The sequence below is a fragment of the Macaca mulatta genome, chromosome 8 (genome assembly GCF_049350105.2).
Source record: "Macaca mulatta isolate MMU2019108-1 chromosome 8, T2T-MMU8v2.0, whole genome shotgun sequence".
NCBI lineage: Eukaryota > Metazoa > Chordata > Mammalia > Primates > Cercopithecidae > Macaca > Macaca mulatta.
Genome location: NC_133413.1, coordinates 115,525,477 through 115,536,754, shown reverse-complemented (window position 1 = coordinate 115,536,754; position 11,278 = coordinate 115,525,477). Strand labels below are relative to the sequence as shown.

The 11,278-nt window shown below is 36.1% G+C and overlaps 1 long non-coding RNA gene across 1 annotated transcript in view; it reads left to right on the top strand.

The window, feature by feature from the left end:
* The first annotated feature begins 3,526 nt into the window (after positions 1-3,526).
* LOC144330545 (uncharacterized) overlaps positions 3,527-11,278 on the top strand; it is a 47,650-nt gene continuing 39,898 nt past the window's right edge. The window contains exon 1 of the long non-coding RNA XR_013396843.1: positions 3,527-3,786. This is a non-coding gene — a long non-coding RNA (uncharacterized LOC144330545). The remainder of the gene's footprint in view (positions 3,787-11,278) is intronic.

Genomic DNA, 11,278 nt, shown 5'->3' with positions numbered 1-11,278 from the left:
AAAAGAATACAAAGAGAACAAAGAAGACAAATTATTGGCTTGGAGTTTTATCATAACCAAGACAACTAAGACTTTTAACTGGCAAAGGCTGTGTGTTTTGGGACTCAAAGGTGGAAGTGTTAAAAGAAACAGAGAGTAGAGTCTATGCAGGAAAAGCCAGCCACTTTTGTTCCTCTTTGCATTAGGGATTACTAGAAAGCATCAACACATACACTTAAACGATAGGTCACAGATTCCCAGAGCATGGTCAAAATTTGTTTTGCCTGAGATCTCAGTTTACAAAAGGAGAAAGAGGATAAAGAGAAGATGAGGAGGACAAGGGAAAGAGGAGTAAGAGGAGGAGACAAAGTGAAAAAGGAGGTCAGGAGGAAGAAGAGGAGAAAAGAATTTGCATGTCACAGACTCTATCATATGCTATAATTTGATTCACATTAACATTGCAGATGTAGATACTGTAGCCTTTTGTGTTTGACACCACCAACTTCAATCTTCCAGATTTCAAAAACTTTAGACAGCATCTTTTCACTGTACACCATGTTAGGAATATTAAGCACCTATGCTTTTCTCCACTCATCTTTCTCTTTCACCTTCTCAATATGTGTCAGCTAAACTTACCTTACCTTTTATCGTACATTATCAAAGTTGAAAATTTTACAATCTGCCCTACAGCATTATTTCATTCTTCTGCTTTGTCCATACATTAAATTTTTAAGTTGAAAAGCAACAATTATATTATGACTGTAAATAAGATTTAGTATGTAATCAATGTGCTAAGATTTATCTCTTTTACAATAGGTTTACCAGTAAGACTGTCAAGCAGATCAAAAGAACATGACTCTAATATATAGGTGAAATGGCAAAAACCACAATTACTTTTACATCAACCTAATATCTATTGAGACTCCATAATTGTTCAAAATTTGCACTATTTTAGTTTCCATTTGCCTAATATTTGACAATGAGTTTTATATACATTTTTCTTTTTTTTTTCCTGGAGTGTCTAATTTGTTGTTATTAGTCTTAGGTTCGCTGTTTAGGGAAAAATTTATTGTTGTCACCATTTCAGTGATATATTTTTTGTCAATTTTTCTATTGCTTAGAATTCACTTCATTCTTCTTTCTTTGTGTAGTAAAGAAACACATAAGAAATATATCCTTTAAACCAATTTTAAGTGTATAATACAGCATTATTAATAATATGCACATTGTTATACAGCAGATCTCAAAAGCCTTTTATCTTGTATGTCTGAACTTTATACCTATTAAACATCTGTCCATTCCTGCGGCCCCTGGCCACCATCATTCTCCCCTCTGCTTCTCTGAGTTTAACAACTTTAGATACCTCATATAAGTAGAATCATGTGGGATTTGTCTCTCTGAGAGTGGAATATTGCACTTAGCATAATGCCCTCAAGGTTCATCCATGTTGTAGCATATAGCATGTTCCTTTTTTAAAAAGCTGAATAATATTTCATTGTGTGGAAAGATAGGTAGGTAGGTAGGTAGATGGATGGATGGATGGATGGATGGATGGATGGATGGATGGATAGATAGATAGATAGATAGATAGATAGATAGATAGATAGATACATCGATAGATAGATAGATAGAGCCATTCTTCTGCCTATGGACATTTAGGTTGTTCTCACTTCTTGATTATTGTGAATAATGCTGCAATCGAACATGGGAGTGCAAATATCTCTTCAAGGTCCTGTTTTCAATTCTTTTGGGTAAATACCAGAAGTGGAATTGCTAGATCAGATAGAAGTCCTATTTTTAATTTGTTGAGAAACCTCCATACTCTGTTCCTTAGCAGCTTCACTATTTTACATTCCCACCAACTATGCACAAGGGTTACTTTTTCCATATCCTTGTCAACACTTGCTATTTTTTAATTTTTTTTAAAATTATGGTCATCCTAAGAGGTGTAAGATGATATCTCATTGTTTTTGATTTACATTCTCGTGATGATTAATGATGTTAAACATCTTTTCATGTATCTATTGAACATTTGTATGTCTTATTTCCTTTATTTTTCAATGAGTTATTTGGTTTTTTATTTTGTTTTGCTGTTGAGTTGCAGAATTTCCTGATAACATTTGGAAATTAAGTCTTTATCAGATATACAGTTTGCACATAATTTTCCCATTATGTAGGTTTCCTTTTCATTCTCTTGACTGTTTCCTTTTCTGCACAGAAGCTTTTTAGTTTGTTGTAGTTGTACTTGTCTATCTTTGCTTTCGTTGCCTGTACTTTTTGTGTCATATGCAATAAAACATTGCCAAGGCTAATGCTATGAACACTTCTTCCTATGTTTTCTTCTAGGAATTTTAGAGTTTAAAGTTTTCCATTTAAGTTTGTAATCTATTTTGAATTGATTTCTGTGTATGGTGTCAAATAAAGGTCCAATTTCTATCTTTTGCATGTGAATGTCCACTTTTCCCAACACCATTTGCTGAAGGGACTATCCTTTTCCCATAGTGCCATCTTGACATCTTTGTTGAAGGATGTCAACAAAGATGACATCTTGACATCATTGTTGAAGGATGTCATGTTTTTTAATCATATATATGTAGATTTATTTTGTGGTTATTCTAATCTGTCACATTGGTCTATATGTCTGTAATTATGCCAGTCCAATATACGTATTTTTAATCACTATAACTCTGTAATATGTTTTGAAGTCACAAAGTGTGAGGCTTTTTTTGTTATTTTTTTCTGAAATTTATTTTGGTTAGTTCAGCTCTCTTATGGTTCTACATGAATTTAAGGATGCTTTTTTATTTGTGCAACAAATGCCACTGAGATTTTGATAGGGATTCCATTGAACCCGTAGATCTCTTTGGGCAATATGGATATTTTTACAATCTTGTCTTTTAATCTATGAACATGGGATGTCTTTCCATTTATTTGTGTCTTCTTTTAGTTCTTTCAGTAATATTTTATAGTTTTCCAGTGTAGAAGTCTTTCACTTCTTCGGTTAAGTTTATTCCTAGTATTTTATATTTATTGATGCTATTGTAAGTAGGATTGTTTTCTTAATTTTCTTTTTGGATATTTCATTGTCAGTGTATAGCCACGTAAGTAATTTTTGTGGTAATTTTGGATCCTGTAACATTGCTCAATTATTAGTTCTAACAGGTGTGTGTGTGTGTGTGTGTGGAATTTTGAGAATTGTTTGTGTACCCATGTAATCTACTAATAGAGATCATTTTACTTCTTCCTTTCTGACTTGAATGCCTTTTATTTCTTTGTCTTGCTTACTTGCTGTAGCTAGGACTTCGAGAACTATGTTAAATAGAAGTGACAAGATTGGGCATCCTTGCCTTGTTCCTGATTTGAGATGAAAATATTTCAGTTTTTAAGTGTTGAGTAAGATGTTAGCTATGGGCTTCTCATATATGGCTCTGAGATAGCAAGATAAAAACTAGTCCTCTCAGGTAGGCTGCCAAAAGCCAGAAATTTGGTTGCTGGTTTTATTTCTTTTCCTCTCCAGGAGGAAGTGAAGAGTTAGAGGTTTTCTTCTACTCTTTATTTACTGAGCCAGAGGAAGGGACCATGGCCAGTGAGGGGTCCAAATTTTTGCCTTTGTTCTCAGCAGTTCTCAACTTGGCACCCTTTCCTGTCAGTGTTTATTTAGTCAGGACATAAAACAGTCCCTTAGGCAGCTCCTGAAAAAGTCTAAACATTGGACACATATTTCAGTCTTCTATTTCCATTCCAAGGGAGAAACTGAGATCTGGGAGTTTTCTCCCAGTTGCATTGCACTAAGGAAGAGGGTCTATGGTAAGTGTTTGCCATGAATCTTCCTACTGGCATTGGTGCAGCTGGGTTTGTGTTTGCCTGGGATGATGGAACCTTTTAATTGGTTTCTGGATTTCTCACAAAGGGAAATGATCTGTATTGTTGTTGAATTCATTTCTCCTTAGAGAAAGGAGAGCCTGGGGCTCCCTATTCAATCACCTTGCTGATGTCCATTTAATTCTTCTTAAAGATATTTGTCTTGTAGCCCACTGAATTCCTATTCTAAGACTCCCAATTATTTTCTACGTTTACCAAACACTGTCATTCTAGAGTCTGTTTTCTTTAGCTTCCAGGGTGAATTTCCTCACTTCTTATATTGCACAATTTGTCTTTCTTAGTTTCTGTTTCTGTTTTGTGATTCATTATCACAAATGATATCATTAAGAACCATCCTCAGAAAAGGATCATGAGAAGTAAATTCAAGATTTGAAAGCCTTAAAATATTTTATTTTGCTTTTACTCCTGATTAGTATCAGGCAGGGGTTAGAATTTTATATTCTAAATATGTTGCCCACTGAATTTTGAAGTCTTTTTTTATTGTGTGATATCAACAAGTGATGCTGATAAGAAGTCAAATTATAGATGGAAAATAATTCTAAAGGAAGTTTTAGATTTATCTGTTTGTCGTACTGAAATTTCATGTGTCTAGAAGTACTTCTTTTTACATCTCTTTTCTTATTTTCCTATGCACCTTCTCTGTAGCTTTGGGACATCGACATTAAGTTATAGGTCAGTTATGAGTTGATTACTTATGACTCTATGAAAATTAAAATTTTAAGCAGAATATGCTTTCTAAATATTTGTCTACTCATCTGCCAAACACCCTTTTTGTTATTCAATGTTGGTACTACAGAATAGATAGATTCATTTATGTTCCATCAAGTATAAGCAAGCATAAACTAAATACAAGAAATACTCTTGGAAATAAATAAAATAACCTAAGTGTCCTTTGATATAATCATTCAAGATTAATTGTAGTACATTATTTAAGCATACTAAATTTACCATTCAGAAAAGGAAACAAAATCGCTCAGAAAAAAATTGAGCTGTTTGCCATCATTATATACAAAGGAGAGGTTTACAGCTCTTTAGTGCTTATAAGAAATATTTGAAATTGTATTTTTAAGTTCCTAATTGGGAGCCACTGGTTAACTTATTTTTAGCTTGCAATTAGTAGAAGAAAATATCTCACACAGCAAATATTATACTGTAATCTGATTTTATCTCTTGCAGAGTTTAGTAAAAAAATAAACCCCACAACAATGACAACACAACATTAAAAAGTTTGGCTTTAAGCAAAAATACATCTATATTATTACCCTACAACATGGTATTCATAACTTACTAATTTTGCTTCCATTTTTTTTTCCCAAGATGATAGATTATATGCTTTTACCATGCCTCAGCCACTTAGAAATAGATAGATGGTGCAATAAAGATAAACTCAGTGAGTGTTAATTCAAGAAGGAACACAGGAATCTACTGAAATCAAGAAAAGCACCCAAGATCTCAGAGAGAATGCTGACAAACAGCCCTATGATGGCGTCTGCCTGAGAACAGTAAGTGAAGCCTCAGTATGTAAGAGATGCAGAGAGCTGCCCGATATGACTCACCTTTCCATTAGGGATCTGAGCAACCCAGGCCAAGGGAGAGCACTTTGCTACTCTCAAACCCTGAAACTAACTTGAGGAGAAGCTTGGAGATGCCATGAGGGAAAGACAGTGGGAAGAATGTCAGACATTTTCCTATACCCAGCATTGAGAGGAGGACAACATTTTTAATCTGGTTGCATAATCTGGTCAGCCATTCTTTGGCAACCTGGCAGCATGGTTCAAACAGGCATTTGAGTCTTGGGCCAGACACTGGAGTGCCTGCTCTGGGGCCGCGTAGTGGCGCTAGAATTGTGCTCTTCCTTGTGACAAGTCTAGGGTGGGGAAAGCTGCTACAGCTGCAGTTTGTCCTAGGCAGGGAGACTTGCAGGTAGGGCCAATTCAGTGACGTGGAACCAGTCTGTGGGTGCCATTGCTGGGTGCCCTGGCCTGCTTCCCTGAAATCATGGTGAAATGGGGCCATCTCCACTCCACCCCCAAGCATATGTCCAGGCATTTAGAGCACCTGATTGCCTGAATCATCAGCATGACTGTCCTACACTTCATGAACATAGATCAAGGTTCACTGGGGCCCTCTCCACTCTGTGTCCAGGAAGATACCAGGCATTTAGAGTGCCCATTCACCTAGTTTAGCAGTCTGAGCTTCCCTGCCCTTCCTGGGCCTAGATTGTGGTGCATTAAGTCTTTCTTTGCTCCATGTGCATGCAAATCTCTAGGCATCTGGAGTACCACCTCACCTAACTGAGCAGCCTGAGAAAAACTGCCTTTTTTGAGCAAAGATCTGGGTGCAGGGGGGGTCCTCTCTGCTGTAGACTGAGGCAGATCTTCAGGCATGGAGGGCAGCCACTTGCCCGGAACAGCAGCCTGTACTGCCCCACCCTTCCTTTGCAGAGATTCTGGTGAAAGGTGGACCTCTCTGCTACACACCCAGGCATATGTCCAGGTATCTGGTACACCCACTCTCATGGATTAAAAGTTGGGATGCCCCTCATCCCCATGCAGAGAACTTGGGGCTGAGGTTTACCAGCTCCGTGTCTAGGCACACCTCTGGGCACTTGGTAGCCACCCACTGGATTCTCCCTTAGTGCTAGTACTTCTCCTTGCCATTGGAGAAGCACATGGAGGCGGATTTACCTGCTAATCTTGGTCCCTGCTCCCCCAGAACTGAGCAGGGAGATAAGACCACTGTGAACTCCACAAATAAGCCCATTGCCTGAGGTAACAGAGAGCTTCTCCTGGTAAAAAGCATATAGCCAGCCACATTGACTGCAGCCAGCTCTCCCTATAAGTATAATCTGCTGGTTTGTAGGTCACACTGCACAGCCCAATATAAAAGTTGCCATCAGAAGTGCACAGGGCTATAGAAGCAAAGCCAAAAGACCCTACCCAGCATCTTCTAAGTTGGCACCCTCTAGGGAGGGTAGAAAGGAAAAAGGAAAGAATAAACAAATAATAATATTATATGGAAAGAAAGAAAAAGAAAAATCTATCATGCCAAAAATTGGAAGTGCCAGCATCTCCAGATGAGAGGAAACCTGCACAAGAATTCTGGCATCATGAAAAACCTGAATGTTGTGTCACCACCAAAAGATCACATTTGCTCTCCAGCAATTGTCCCTAAGGAAGATGGAAACTCAGAACTGATTCATAAAGAATTCCAAGTATGGATTGCAAGGAAGCTCAAAGAGATCCAAGACAAAGTTGAAAATCAACACAAAGAAACTTCTAAAGCAATCCAGGATATAAAGGAGGAGATAAACATCCTAAAATGTAATCAATTACAGTTTCTAGAATTAAAAAACTCACTTAAGGAATATCAAAATATACTGAAAGCTTTATTAATAGACTGGGCCAAGCAGAGGAAATAATTTCATAGCTTGAAGATCAGTCCTTTGAACTAACCCTGTCAGACAAAAATTTAAGAAAAAGAATTTTTAGAAGTGAAGAAAACTCTTCAAGAAACATGAGATTTTGTAAAGTTACCTAATCTATGAATTATTGGCATTTCTGAGAGAAAAGGAGAAAAAGTAAACAAGCTGGAAACATGGCAGTAATTCAAGAAAATTTTCCTCATCTTGCTAGAGAGATTAACATCTAGAAAAAGAATTCTTGAGAAAACCTGCAAGATACTACACAGAACAAACATCATTAAGAAAGAGTCATCAGACTCTCCAAGGTCAATGCTAAAGAAAAAAATCTCACAGAGATAAAAATCAAGTAATATACAAAGGGAACCCCATCAGTCTAATAGCAGACTTCTAAGCAGAAATCTCACAAGCTGCGAGAGATTGAGAGCCTATTTTTAGCACTATTAAGGAGAAGAAATTCCAACCATGTATTTCGTATCCTGCCAAACTAAGCTTCATAAGTGAAGGAGAAATAAAATCTTTTTCATACCAGCATGTGCTAAGGGAATTTGTTACCACTAGATCAGCCTTATAAGAGATACTTAAGGGAATTCTAAGCTTGGAAACAAAACAAAACTTAAGTACCTAACCCACAGATTCTATAAAGCAACTACACAATAAAAACTGCAAATAACTATCTAACAACTTAACAACGGGATCAAAACTTCACATATCAATATAATCTTGAATGTAAATGGTTTAAATGCCTCACTTAAAAGGCACAGAGTGGCAAGTTGGAATAAAAAAAAAAAGGCTCATCCACTTACTGTCTTCAGTAGACCACTCTCACATGTAATGATACCCACAGGTTCAAAGTAAAGCATTAGAGAAAGATCTATCATGCAAACAGAAAACAAACAACAAAAAAAGAGCAAGGTTTATGATTCCTATATAAGATAAAACAGACTTTAAACAAACTACAGTAAAAAAGACAAAGATGGGTGTTACATAGTGATAAAGTATTCAATTCAACAAGAAGGCTTAAGTATCCCAAATACATATGTACCCAAATTGGAGCATCCAGATTGATAAAGTATTTCTAGGCCTACAAAAAGGCTTAGACATCTGCAAAATAACAGTGGAGGGCTTCAACACTCCCCTGACAGTATTAGCTAAATCATCAACGCAGAAAACAAACAAATTCTGGATTTAAATTGGACACTTGACCAATTGGTCCTAATAAACATCTAAAGAATACTGCACCCATCAACCACAGTATTATATTCTTCTAATTTGCACACAGAGTAACAAGATCAAACACATGCTTGGTGATAAAGCAAGTCTCAATAAATTCAAAAAAACTGAAATAATGCCAGCCATACTCTTGGACCACAGTGGAATAAAATGGAAACCAATACTAAGAAGATCTCTCAAAATTATATAACTACATAGAAGTTAAACAATTTTCTCCTGAATGGCTTTTGAGTAAACAATGAAATTAGGTCAGAAATTATCAAATTCATTGAAATAAATGAATAAGGAGACACAATGTACCAAAATCTCTGGGATGTAGCAAAAGCAGTGTTAAAAGGAAAGCTTATACCACAAAATGCATACCTTAGAAAGTTAGAAAGATCTTAAATTAATGATTTCACATCACACCTAGAGGAAATAAAAATACAAGAACAGACCTAACCCAAAGCTAGCAGAAGATAATAAATAATATCAGAGTAGAACTGAATGAAACTGAGATCCAAAAATCCATACAAAGAATTAGCAAAACCAAAAGCTTGTTATTCGAAAGGATAAACAAGATCAGTAGACCAGTAGAGGGGAAAAAGACAGAAGATCCAAAAAGGCATAATCACAAATGACAAAGATGACATGCAACCAATTTTATAAAAATAAAAAAAGACGCTCAAGATTATTATGAACACCTCTGTGCACAGAAACTAGAAAATATAGAGGAAATGGATAAATTCCTAGAAACACACAATCTCCCAAGATTGAATCAGGAAAAAATGGAAACGCTAAACAGAACGTGTTAGGCTGTTTTTGTATTGCTATAAAGAAATACCTGAGACTGTGTAATTTATAAAAGAAAAGAGGTTTAATTGATTCATGGTTCTGCAGGCTTTACAGGAAGCATAGTGCTGGCATCTGCTCAGCTTCTAGGGAAGTCTCAAGAAGCTTCCAATCATGGCAGAAGGCAAACGCGAAGCAAGCATGTCACATTGCCAGAGCGGGATCAAAAAAGAGTGAGCGGGTGGGAGGTGCCACACACTTTTGAATGACCAGATCTTATGTGGACTGAGAACAATAGCTCACTTATCACCAAGGGGATGGCACAAGCCATTCATAAAAGATGTACCTCCATAATCCACGCACCTCCCATCTGACCCCACTTCCAACACTAGGGATTAGAATTCAACTTGAAATTTTGGCTAAGACAAATATTTAAACTATATCACATATCAATATCAAGTTCAAAAATTGAAGTAGTAATAAAAAATCCACCAGTCAAAAATACTCTTCATCAAATGGATTCACAGCCGAATTCTAACAGCCATACAAAGAAGAGCTGGTACCAATTCTACTGGAACTATTCCAAAAACTGAGGAGGAAGGACTCTTCCATGACTCATTCTACAAAGCTACCATCACACTGATAACAAAACCTGGCAAAGCACAACAAAAAATTAAAACTGCAGGCCAATATCCCTGACGAACATTGCCACAAAAATCCTAAACAAAATACTAGCAAATTAAATCCAACAACACATTAAAAAGTTAATTCACCATGATCAAGTAGACTACATTCCTGGGATGCTAGGTTGATTCAATATTTGCAAATCAATAAATGTGATTCATCACATAAAAAAATGAGAAACAAAAACAATATTATCATCTCAATAGACGAGGAAAAAGCTTTTGATAAAATCCAACATCCCTTCATGACAAAAACCCACAAGAAACTAGGCATCAAAGGGATATAATAAGTTAATAAGAGCCATCTTACTATCTTATTAAAATAATAAGAAAATAAGAGCCATCTTATCATCTTATTAAAATAATAAGAATCATCTATCACAAACCTACAGCCAACATCATCCTGAATGGGCAAAAACTGGACGGATTTCTCCTGAGAACTAGAACAAGATGAAGATGCCCACTCCTACCATTTCTATTTAACATAGCACTGAAAGTGCAAGCCAGTGTAATCACCCAGGAGAAAGAAACAAAATGCATCTGAATAGTAAAAGAAGAATTCAAATGATTTCTCTTTGCAGACAATATGATTCCATGCATAGAAAATACTAAAAACTCCACCAAAAGGCTCCTGGAACTGATAAATGATTTCAGCAAAGTTTCAAGATACAAAATCAATTTACAAAAATTAGTAGCATTTCTATACACCAAAAACCAAGCTGAGAGTCAAATCAACAATGCAATCCCATTTACAATAGCCATAAAACAATAAAATACCTAGAAATACAGTCAACCAGTGAGGTGAAAGAGCTTTACAAGGAGAACTACAGGACACTGCTAAAAGGAATCACAGACGACAGGAACAAACGGAAAAACCTTCAATAATCATGTATAGGAAGAGTCAATATCATTAAAACGGTTATACTAAAGCAATCTAGAGATTCAACATTATTCTTATATAACTATCAATGTTATTTTTCTATACGTAGAAAAAACTATTCTAAAATTCATATGGAAGAAAAAGTTGCCTGAATAGCCAAAGCAATCCTAAGCAAAAAGAAAAAAAACAGAAGGCATCACATTACCTGACTTCAAACTATACTATATGCCTATGGTAACCAAAACAGCATGGTACTGTTACAGAAACATACATGTAGACCAATGGAAAAGAATAGAGAACTCAGAAGTAAAGCCACACACCTATGACCATCTGATCTCTGACATATTTGACAAAAATAAGCAATGAGGAAAGGACTCTCTTTTCAATAAAGAGTCCTGAGATAGTTGGCTAACTACATGCAGAAGTATG